Source organism: Calypte anna, chromosome 3, assembly GCF_003957555.1.
Source record: "Calypte anna isolate BGI_N300 chromosome 3, bCalAnn1_v1.p, whole genome shotgun sequence".
NCBI classification, from domain to species: Eukaryota; Metazoa; Chordata; class Aves; order Apodiformes; family Trochilidae; genus Calypte; species Calypte anna.
The window spans coordinates 58,385,612-58,397,905 of NC_044246.1; the positions used below are offsets into that span (position 1 = coordinate 58,385,612).

The 12,294-nt window shown below is 38.2% G+C and overlaps 1 protein-coding gene and 1 long non-coding RNA gene across 4 annotated transcripts in view; one reads left to right on the forward strand and one right to left on the reverse strand.

Moving 5' to 3' along the window:
* PDE7B (phosphodiesterase 7B) overlaps positions 1-12,294 on the reverse strand; it is a 170,935-nt gene that overhangs the window by 113,627 nt on the left and 45,014 nt on the right. The gene's annotated exons all lie outside the window — the stretch shown is intronic.
* LOC115598018 lies at positions 3,239-5,466 on the forward strand. Its single transcript, XR_003987323.1, has 2 exons — positions 3,239-3,324; positions 5,243-5,466. It is a non-coding gene; the product is annotated as an uncharacterized LOC115598018 (long non-coding RNA).

Sequence of the window (12,294 nt, forward strand, 5' to 3'; positions counted from 1 at the left end):
GGTTCTTAAGATAATTATTAAGGAAAGTTGTCACATCACAAAATTTGACCTTTGCATAACATATATGCATAAATATATTCTGCTGTAAAGTGCAAGTAAGCTACATCTCTATACTAGCATGTTTTGTTATGAAAAATCATATTCACATGTACGGATATATTAGAGGGCTGATATTCTGTCCACATACAAACCCAGTGAAGGAACCTCGCTAGAATTAGGATCAGAATACAAAAGTGTTGGGTTGTTTTCAAAGAGAAGACATTAATTTTCAGTCCTTTATGCAGAGAGGCATGCCAGTTTACCTGCCAGGAAAACAACTGGTGTGGCTCATGAGTCTGATCCAGCTCCAATTAAAGTCAGTGTACAGATCCCACTCACTTCAGTAGTGGTTGCTTGAGGTGCTACAAAACTGATTCAATTTTGTGTTGCTATGCTCAATGTTTGTGAGACGAGCTTAAGTGGTCTGTACTTTTAAATCTACATATTAATGCTTTGGGTACCTAGGACTATATGGGAATAAAAGCACAGTAGTTTAAGTCTGGAAAAATCACTGAGAGCCACCCATTTCCCTTTCTCTTATACAGGTTCTTTTTTCAGCACATTTTTCTCTATGTCAGACATAGCTGTTAGTAGTGTTGTCTTCTTTTTTTTTTTATTTTGTTTTTTTGTTTTTGCTTTGTTAATAACAGTGACATTTACAGCAAATATTAAAATCTACAAAGAATCAGGTAAGTAAAAAACCCCAGAACTTCAAAGAGGATGAAACAGATAAAACAGTTTAATAAATGAGCAACACATTTGGAACTTGCTATTTTTAAAATAGCCTTCACCTCCCTCACACTGAAATAAACACAAATAAACAAACAAAAGCCCATCTCCCACACAGAGTCTCTTCATATATCAGTACATCTAAAAAGAGCTAACAGATGCCTGTATTAACCTTCCTAGGTGGGAGCACATACTATTGGGAAGCTGCAAATGAAAAACAACACCCAGCATTTCAAAGTTAATTTTATGAATGCTCTTATAACAGCTCCCTGTCAGGAGACACAGAAATTTGCTAATACATTTTTCTACATAGGATGTTAAGATATGTTCATCTTTGCTGGATTGTAAGTGTACTTAGACAAACACAGATTTAAGAAAGCCCATCAAAATTCACTGCCTGCCTCACCCCTGAATTTGAGCTGCTCTTTGAAAACCCCATGCTATTTTTGATTTAGTCTCTCAGATGTATTGTGTGTTCCAGACATATTTATATAAACAACACATTTCAGGCTGGCAAACTCTGTCTTACAATATCTAACAATACTCACCAGTCCTAGTGTTATGAAACTGGGAAAATGGCTAATGTTCCCCAGAGTCTCCTAACTTCCCACTGGATCCATTATGATGATGGATGAACTTTGAAACTTTGCGGGTAAGAGTCAGATAACTGTATACAAGGTCACAGTCCTATCTTAATTCCCTTAACTCCTGAAGTCCACAGAACTGGCTAAAAATCATGCTGCAACAGTCAGCCTAGGACATTTCTCACTGCAACCACTGCAGCTGGAAATAGCAGGAGAAAAATCTCCAGTAGCAATTTAATTTCTGATGTAAAAGTTCATAGGTACACCCCAATGGGATGAAGAACAAACTGTTACCAAAACGTTCAGAGAACTCAAAAAGACTTAGTTGGATCCAGAAAATGTAAAGTGGCACAGAAATGCAGCAGGAACTAATTTTTGCTCATCCAAAGATGAGAGCTGTTGGGACGTTTTGCTGTTAGCAAATGTTTTCCATTAATGTCTTTCCAGTAAGGAAAGACTGAAGGATTTAATCTTCAGAATTAAACTGAACTTTGCCATCACTGCTACCAATTCCTGCCAGGGATGGATAAGGTTCTCCTGTCCTTTTCCTGGCCCATCTTACTTCTCTTTCTGGTTTGGGTTTGTTCTACCTGCTTTTATACTGGTCTGGTGCTGAGAGCTGAGGCTAAGAGTTTCATCAGTCCCTATCACTTTTCAATCTAGTCCCAGAGCACCTGCTCATGCTCTTCTGAAAGTTGTTAAGTTGGCCTAGAGAGTCAGCAGTGGATCGATCAGAGAGCAAAAATAGGAATTTGAAACTAGATGCTGGTTTTCTACTTTTTAATTTTAATCAGTCAGAAAGCACTGACTGGAGAAAGCACTCCAGTAAGGAGTAAGATTAATCCTGGACATATCTGCTGGGTATATGCAGACACACTTTAAGATCACCACGAATGCCTGTTGAAGAAGCTGAGAAAGAAATATGACATCTGTCTTGAAGACTGCCTAAAGAGCCTCTAGAAACTGATGCTTATAAGCAGCACTATCCATATTCATAGGAGTCAGGTCTGGGAAAAGATACGATTTTAGAGAAGTAAGAATATCAAAGGTCAAATACACTATGAGAAAAGGAATGAACTCAAACAGAAGAGCTGCATCTGAACTTCATTTCTTGAAATCTACGATGAGGTTGGATTCACAGTCCTGGCCTATATTTGAAGATCGTAAGAGTTCCAAGATTTCACTCTAAATAGATGCTAAATCATATTGCTGGGTCTAAATGATCACTGAGTTTTGTCTTCATGGTTAGGACTGTTACAGCACTGAGAGAGGATTTGCTGTTGAAGACCTTAAAGCAATGTTGTGTTTGGAAATAGTCAGGAAGTAAATTTGACCCCTCCAGATCTTCATTATACCTTGAACCACTAAATAGTGGATAGACTGGGAACTTTATGGTGAAACGTATAATTCCTGTCAGTTAGTAACACAGATGTAATTCCACATAAGAATGCTGGCTGCAATTCATTATGCATGCGACAAGATACTTATATAAGAAAATAAATTCATCAGTTATCATCTCTCTACTCCCTTTTCTGAGCTCAGATGCACGACATGATGTTGAGTCTGTTACACAAGCTGAAATGTGGTAAACTAGAATGGGACTTACAAGTTCCCCATGGGAAAAGAGAGCAGAGCAGCTGAAAATACAGCTTAAGAGCACTAAGATATAAAAAGGAGTAGCAAGAGGAGAACGAGGATGAAAGGACATGATATTCAGGAGAAATGTGACAGCAACTCTGGTCCTTTAATGAGATACATAAATTGGAGAGCTTAAAGCTAGTGTGCTTGGCTCTGATGGCCCTGTACCACCTGTTGGAAAAGGAAAATACCACCTTACATAGGCACCATCCTCCATAGCAAGACACTGCTGGAGAAGGGTGCTGTCAGGCAAGATAACATCTTTGTAAGATACTATGAGTAGTACACAGGACAATAGGAAGTATTCTGCAAGGAGTCCTTATGCCAAAAGAGTGTAAGTAAAACTGCAGAAAATTTTTTACCAGCACAACTGGTAAGAAAAAGTTCATTCACAGAGCAGGCAGAAAATATGCTCTAGTCAGTTGTACCAATGCAGCAGTGCATCTCATATTACTGCTTTGGTATTACGTGATCATTCATAGGTTGGGTTTCCATTTCCAGCGTGCCTGGGCTCACACCACCTGCATTTGAGGATTTCAGATATGTAGCAATAAACAGGGTGTATATACCCTAGACAGAATAAGCCCTTAGTTGGTTTTGTTGATGTTGTTGTGGGTTGTTTTTTTTTTTTAATGTTATGGAGAAAACTCTACCCTCTGAAAAAAATGTTTTTGAAGTCATTATATTCAGCTTCTATCTTTATAGCAAATAAAAGTGTTATGCATTGCAAGAAGAAGAGATGCAGATCAAGTAATTGAAATAAATAGAGCTAAATTCTTCACTATGACAAAATTCAGCAAGTGAAGATCTGGAAGCATTTGTCATGAAAGTTGCACTAAGTGATATATCAATTTCCTATCTATTAAATGCATATAATTAACATTTAAATATTTTAATAATTTCAGAGTGTATAGACCTTTGAAAGTATAATAATGTTTTTTCTGGCATGTAATTTGAATATGCACAATTTTGACCTTTTTATGCTGCAGACAACCAAGTTTTGAAAAGCCAGTTTAGTCAGTGAAAAGGTTATTGCAGTCGGAATCATATCTATAGGCTGCTTCACTCTGTTCTGTTCTGCACATTCTGAGGATGATGTTCTATGTGTATGTCTCTTCCAACATTGCAGTAATCATTGAGGTATTTGATGCACAGGATCAGCCAAACATGACTATAAAGTCTGGATCATTTTCTTATGCAGGAGGTGGCAGGGGTTATTATAACTCCAAATAAAGATGTGTTAATTAGCCATTGATTGCATGCCAAATATTTTTTTAAGAATCCATTTGATTTCTTTTTTTTAAAACAGCCTTAACTTAACATGCTTCACTCTTACCAATAGCAGAAAGAAGTGGATTCTACATAACATAATTTGTTGTAGCTCTTTTTCAAAGTACTGCATATAATTTGTCACTCCTTTAGAAATCAGAGTTAAAAGATATGCTTATAGACACAACTATTTAAAAGAATTTAAGGCAGATCAAATAGCTTCTATGCTTCTATGAAAAAATGGATGAACTCAGAAGCAAAAAATTGCTAGTTATTCATATTTCTGTTTTCCTATTATGTTTCTTTCTCCATCACCTTTAAAACGGTGACTTGAATAAAGTCCTCTAGTGTGTAAAAAATCATTCTAATTGCCTAAGGATTTATAGATGAAGAGTCTGTTAGTGTGAAAAGCAGCACTACTTTGTAAATCTTAGCAACCCTTTATGAGAAAAAACTGGCCACTCATATAAATAGCTGAAAATTAAGGGCTATATTTCAGAAGGATTCAGGCCACATTCTCTTTATCTTCAGACTACCCAGGAGGAGATTTAATGTAGATTCATCTGAAAAGCTGATGAAATATCAGAGTGTAGGAACTGCAGGATTTCCAATGTCTTGTTACACTCGAGGTGTTTTCAGTTCTGTCTCTCCTCTCTGACAGGGACAAAAGAAAGCACAGGAAGCATCAGAGCAGACTGATGTATGCAATCTGTCCTGCTTGCACCCTTTTCACAAGTGCCTCCCAAAAAATGAAAGCCTTGTAGTACTATCTGCTAGTGATTCAAACAATGTTTATGTAAAACAAGAAAGTTCCCTACTAATACTCTGTGTAATCTTGAGATGCCAAAAATGTCAAATACATCTGAATTTTGCTGAACCTTTACCCATGGCCTTTGTGGACCTTAGCAAAGGAAATTAAACATTGTTTTTTATTTGTTTAAGGAAAAAACCCTTTTTCTTGGTATCACATCTTGTTTTAACAGGCATGCATCTGATCAATTTTCCGAGGAGTGAATGACTGCAGAACGCTCATCCTACTGAGTTGAACTTGAATTGCATCTCTGGATTCTTCATGAACTTCTCTTAGCTTTTCTTGCCTGAAAATATATGACTAATGAATGCAACTTGAAACTCTCATATATAAACATTTCTCTTGGTAGCGAATACTATTAGAGTCTTCCAGCTATATAAAATAGCCCAAGATCTATAAAAATTGTGATTTCTAAAATATATTACCTCCCTGGGAATTCTTAACAGTTCCCATAATGTTTATAGCTAAAATCTTATGCTTATCTGAAAATTTAGACCTATATTTGGCGAGTTAAGTGTTCCACTACATAGGGTTGCAAAAAAAAGTAGACGGTATGTATTGTTTGTATGCCCACCCATCTATAATATGGTCTAATCACAGCATAGTGACAATTGCCTATAAAATACTATTAGCAGCCAGAATGCTACATTTGCTGCTCTTACTATTACAACTATTACATAGTAGCTATACCATATTTCATGGGTCAAGTTTTCACCTTCCCTATTTAGTATCAGAACTGAAGCACACTTAAAGTGAAAAATCAGGTTCTATTAACATCTGGATTATTTTCTGTAGAGTAGAATAGTTCTGTCTGGGCAGACTTGTTTTGAGAGTCCCTCCCTTTCCAAGCTTTCCAGTGAAAGTTTCTCTTCCCTCCAGGCAGCTAGAACACGTTGCCCAAATAACCTCTCAGCACTGCCAGTGTCAATCTCCAGCAGTACCTTGGCAATGGGTTTCATTCTGGAATTAACTATGCTGTAGACCCTCAGCTAGTCTGAACAGAAGACACAGCAAAATAAGTAATTACAACTGAATTGAGCAATAATTCCCAACCCAATAATTCCCATTGTTGCTAGTAGTCAGCAACTTGTTTGTGGGCTAAGTAGCCCGAGGTGAACTTTTAGGCTGTTCATTTTCTCACAAACCTGTGATTTACTATGGTTAAGAGTGGTTTGAAATGGATTAATGTTGCTGGAAAATGGTTATAGCAGTTTAACTGCTCTGTTTTCTTCTTCAGTTAGGAAAAAAAAATTTTAACAGCGTGTGACTTCATTAGGGAGGCGCCAGTAGCCCTGACCTCCCTGAGGATCTGACAGTGTTTCAGTATGGAATCCCTGCTTTTAAATGTTTATAATATGGGCACCAGGAGGTAAATCTAGAATTACAAAGCAATAAAAATGTTTGGCTTTAATAAGCAATAAGTCAGAGTTGAATGTGCATTAACAGGCGAGGCACAACTTGTAGGCATGTTCTGAGGGGGTGTCTTCATTCAAGGGATGTTAAAGAGCCAACTAATTTTTCACCCTCATGGGATGAATGTGTATTACAGTTAATTTTCTAGTTTGCATTTTAAAGAATGTAAAACATCTGTAGATTACGTAACGGATACTCCCACTGCAAAAAAATCTCAAAGTGGGAGGGAAAATAGGGCGAAAATATCAATACTGGGGAAAAGGCAAATTAATTGTCTCTATTTATTGTTGCTCTGATGTGAAACATCAAAGTTTTCTGTATTTAAACATTTTCTGAACCACAAAATTGTCTTTCCTCCTCTTCTAAGTTGCAGAGCTAGACTGCTCTCCTAGCTGCTCTCTACAGTTATGCCATTTTATCTTTCACATTCTATTGAAATAACAAATGGGAGGAAAACATAGGATTAATTTGTGTAAATTTAGGTCTCCACTTCAACCACATGTTTTTCCTCACATATTTCTCACCATCTACTGGATCAACAAAAGGCTCAAAGCCTCAGAAGTGCTGCCTGACACACCATTCTTTCCAAGAAGCAAATCAAAGGTCTCTGGAAGAACAAACCTCCTGAAGAGTTTCCTCAGGCTGTACAGAGAAATGTGTGATGAATTTTCAGACCTGCTTATGGGTGCGTGCCCACTTCATACCAGATGCTTGAAATACAAAAGCACCATCTCAGGAAGGACAGGTAGATACAGGCACCAGCTTCCCCCTAGAATCATAGAATCATAGAATTGGCTGGGTTGGAAGGGACCTCAGAGATCATCGAGTCCAACACTTGAACCACCGTTGCGGTTCCCAGCCCATGGCACTGAGTGCCACATCCAGTCTCTTTTTAGATATCTCCAGGGATGGAGAATCCACTACTTCACTGGGCAGCCCATTCCAATGCCTGATCACCCTCTCTGTAAATAAATTCTTGCTAATGTCCAACCTAAACTTCCCCTGGCACAACTTAAGACCATGCCCTCTTGTCTTGTTGAAAGTCGTCTGGGAGAAGAGACCAACCCCCACCTGGCTCCAATCTCCTTTCAGGGAGTTGTAGAGAGTGATGAGGTCTCCCCTGAGCCTCCTCTTCTTCAGGCTGAACAGCCCCAGCTCCCTAAGCCTCTCCTCATAGGGTCTGTGCACAAGTCCCTTCACCAGCCTGGTTGCCCTCCTTTGTACCTGCTCCAGTACCTCGATATCCTTCCTAAACTGAGGGGCCCAGAACTGGACACAGTACTCGAGGTGTGGCCTCACCAGGGCTAAGTAGAGGGGCAGAATCACTTCCTTGGACCAGCTGGCTACGCTGTTCCTGATACAGGCCAGGATGCCATTGGCCTTCCTGGCTACCTGGGCACACTGCTGGCTCATGTTCAGCTTCCTGTCAATCCAGACTCCCAGGTCCCTTTCTGTCTGGCTGCTCTCAGCCACTCTGTCCCCAGCCTGTAGCACTGCCCTAAGACTGTCCACCTGACCACTTTCTGGGCAGTAGCAAGTGCCAGTGATCATTTGCTTCTCAAGAGCTGGGAGTTTTAATTCCCTAAAACACTAGCACTCATATGGGCAGTCCTGTTCCATCCTTTCCAGGACTTCATTTTTTAAGGAATGAGCGTGGGTGAGAACAACCCATGTCAAAAATTATACTAACAGCAGTGTTCAAGAGCCCTTACTGCTTTCACTCACCTTCTGGAGTAGAAGCAGACTTAGGCAACAGAACTAACACCAGACCTATAAACCAGTTAAGTGAGAGCCAGCAGTCATTTAACAAACTTTGAGACATAAATGTGGAAGGTCTGGTCAAGCAGACAGCTTCAGCAGAAGTGCAAATAGAGCACTTAGAGACAGAAAGCAGGAAAATACTTTTCCCTAGTCCCCCATTTGTGCACCACAAACTTCTTGAGTCTGAAGGTAGCAGGGTCCCACAGGCAACTATACAGTGCACAATTGGTCACTGTGTTAAAAGTGAGATTTTTCCCTTTCTCTTTTCCCATTTTCTTTCTCTCCTTGCTTTTTGCTCAAGGTATATTTGTGTTTGCTCTCTGCCATCCAGGAGGGACCGGGCAAATAAAATTTTGTATGAAGTAAGTCCTTTCTGTGACGCCACGGTGTCACACAATGCCCTAAGGAAATGTGGGCCTAAGTGCTGTGCAGAGAGAACAGAACCAAAGAATGACCTCAAGCCTTGTTTTCATCAGCTGTGTTCATTATTTCAATGTGTCACAATATGAAATCCTCCCTTCAGACTGTATCTTCTGATCTTATCATCAACCACTTAGAGCTTTACTCCCAGATTATATTCTGGTTATCCTTCTCAAATATTCTGAGCTCTCCTGCCTGATACTTATATTTTAACTCTTTTGTTACTATAAGCAATCTTAATGTATAAGCACTATCTTCAACTGTTCTGTACCAATGGCCTGATACCAAATTTTATGGGCATCTGTCCAGCATGTTACCAAACACTGTAAATATGGGCATTTACAGCAGCATTTAGCCTGCTAACACATGCTTCTACAATCATAGCCATCAATTACAACTACTCTTATATTATGCAGTTTAGAAAAGGAAATCAAACCAAGAACCTAAGTAACCTTAGCACTGCAAAAATTACTGTCAAAACTTCAAGTACTGCATTCAACATGGTTCTACAAGCAGAACATATGGAGCTTAAAACCAGCAAGTGTTGTTTTGACAGGCAAAAAATGCATTTCTAAATTTGTCATATTAGACATTGAAGAGCATCTTCAGCATTAAAAGAAAATGTCACTGATATTAACATGGCTTTTTGACCACTTTCAAAGTGGGATTAATAACATACCTGGAGCCATACAAATGCTGTAATATCAAGGAGAAATTTAGATGATAGTACAATAATCACTATGACTGTATTCCAGATACAGGGAAATCCATATATTTTTTTGACATATTAGTTACAGTTTCCAAGGTTGCAGTGTTTGTGAGTAATGATAAAAACCCTAATATTCTCACTGAAAGTAATTCCCAGCAGCAGAGTCTCCCTTTTACAGTCTTTTTAAATTTTTTTTTTAAATGTGTGAAAGCATCAGTTCAAAACTGATTTATATTGTTGGCAAGTGTTGCACAAAGCTGCTCTTTTTTCTCACTTTGCAACAGATTCTAATTATAATCTCTTAACCAAAGCTACATATGCCTATCCTGGTAAAAGAAAAGGACAAAGCTCATGCAAATGTTTTGTCTATTTATGGTAAAACATATTGCAGAAGTTTACACAAGGAATGGATTGTCCAGGTAGCTTCCTTCTTCTCTTGGAGGCTCAGAGCCTTTGCCCTGATGGTTATCTTGACTCAAAATTAAATTTCAAAAATTGTAAAAGCATTTTATTTTAAAGAGGCTAATTTAGACTGCAGGAACAACTGGAATAAAACACAAAAAAGGACTCCATGGGAGCAAAATGTCCCTTAGGCCTACATTCAGTCTTTACTTGAGCTGTCAATCACCAGTCTAGAGAAAATAAAGATACAATTTCATTGCTATCTGCAATGACATAATCCTGTTTTGTATTGAGATAGTCAAACAAGTTCGGAACAGCATTAGAGAGCTCGCTTCCATGTACGATCCAAATAAGATCCTGAGCATATCAGGGGGTAAAAGACCTGCAAACACTTCACCTATCACACTTTGTTTTCTTAAGAAGTTTTCATCACTAAGGAACATGAAAGTGTTTTAGACTTGGTTACGAAGAACTGGATTTTTGCAGAAGAAAGATCATATTCTCTTTAAAGATCATATTCACTTTAAGTAAGGCATACAGTACAGCACATTATTATATGAGACTCATAGTATTTAGTATGAAGCGGGGCACAAATTAATTTAATAGAATGACTCTGTACTAAACCAATTTCACTCTTATAGAAACAAGAAAAAGCAAATAGTTACTATTCTTTTAGGCATTGTTAAGAAGGGACAACACCCACTATTTAAGGGAGCTAAATGAAGGTTAGAAAAGGATTTGGTTGAATGTAGTTCCCTTTCTTGATTCAGATTTACCTTCTGAGGATAAATACTCTTGAAGAATAATGTCCTCCTTTAGTATGTACTAAATTTCAAGTGTTTTTCAAAAATGGTAATTTTTAAATTACCATTACTCCTCTTACTCCCTTTCAACTAAATATTGCTTTTCTGGGGGCTAACTGAGAACTGTACTTCAGCTGTAGAAGAAAAAATGTTAAAATGTTAACCTCTTGTTGTCACCAGAATAATCTTACATTGCCTTTTTGCTCTGGTTTTCTCATATCTCCCAGTCTTGGCTGCCAAAATCTACACAGTGAACATATTTCTATTGCGGTTTCTACCACATATCCCCTAACCATCTGCACAAAACCAGAATCATGTAATGGTTTGACTTGGAAGGGACCTTAAAGATCATCTAGTTCCAACACCTACCACTAGACCAGGTTGGTCAAAGACCCATTCAGCCTGGCCTTGAACACTCCCAGGCATCCACACCTTCCCTGTGCACCTTGTTCCAGTGTCTCTTTTATGATGCCTTTTTGGTAAAGATGTGATTGAAGAACGACTCCTAAGAGCTATTGTTTTTAAATTTTTTTCCTGAATTCCCAGTTTTTACTTGACAGGCTTCAAGAAAAATCATTCTCAGTGTATATTTTCAGATAACTGCTAAGATATTGAAAATATTATCTAGTTATTTATTTAAATTAAGTCTCTGTTTTGGTAGAGCATCTGTTTAATAAAGCTCTCAAACAATAAACATCCATCTCATACTTAAAACTACAGTGGAATTTTTTGTATTTTATTTGAGGGAACTGACCTCTGTATTTCTAAGTTGTAAAGGAAGAGAGATATATGCTTCCAGAGGTTGATTTACCTCACCTAAATACAGAGAAAGCCTGGATGCTCACACCTCTTCATCAGTTAAAGTTAGAAGGATTTAGTTGACTCTAAGCCTACAAACATCTACTGTATATCTTCACCCTAGAATCAGTGTTAATCATGAATGTTAGAGGCTGGATCTGCACGAGAGAGGAAATGTTCTCCGAGTTGCCACACTGATAGGTGACAAGGTGGCTGCCAAGGCAGGCAGAGATGAGGGAACTGTGAATGGTCTCACCAGGACACGTGTGATATCCAGAGGTTTGGTTACAGAGGATGGCCCACATGGGCTGTTTAACAGCTTCAGATTAATTGTGTTTTTGTGAAGGAAATAAAAAGATGTTTTTAATACTGCTCTGGTCATAGTTATTAGGATTAATTGACCACTTGGGAAGAGTACAAGATGAATAGCCCAGTACAGCTGTGAGGCTCACAAACAACTACAGAAAAAAATGCCATTTTCTTCACAGTAAACAGAATGTCTTTTCTGAAGCTAAGGGCAAACCCTGTTATTAACTCTTAGTTTAAAGAAATGATGAAGCAGTAGGGAAAATAATATTTCCAGCTTTCCTCTTTTATTTTGTTATATACCTTTGTATGGAACATGTAATGCTTATAATGAAGTATAAAAGCACAGCTGTAATTTGCTGGGGATAATGATTGCTGAGTGAATTATACTTTGTAGGAAGCAGTGGTACATTCAGGAGTGCAGCACAGTGATTGAGCAAAAGGAGCAGAAGCACTTTCCATGTCAGAATCTGAAAGAATTTCTTATCAAGAATTCTCAAAACTTTAATACATTATTATGGTGTCTGTGGTATTTACATGTGGCACTTGTCATTCTTCACAAATGAGTCAAAGTTTCCCATTTATTTCAGTAGATCTGAGCCATATGACTAT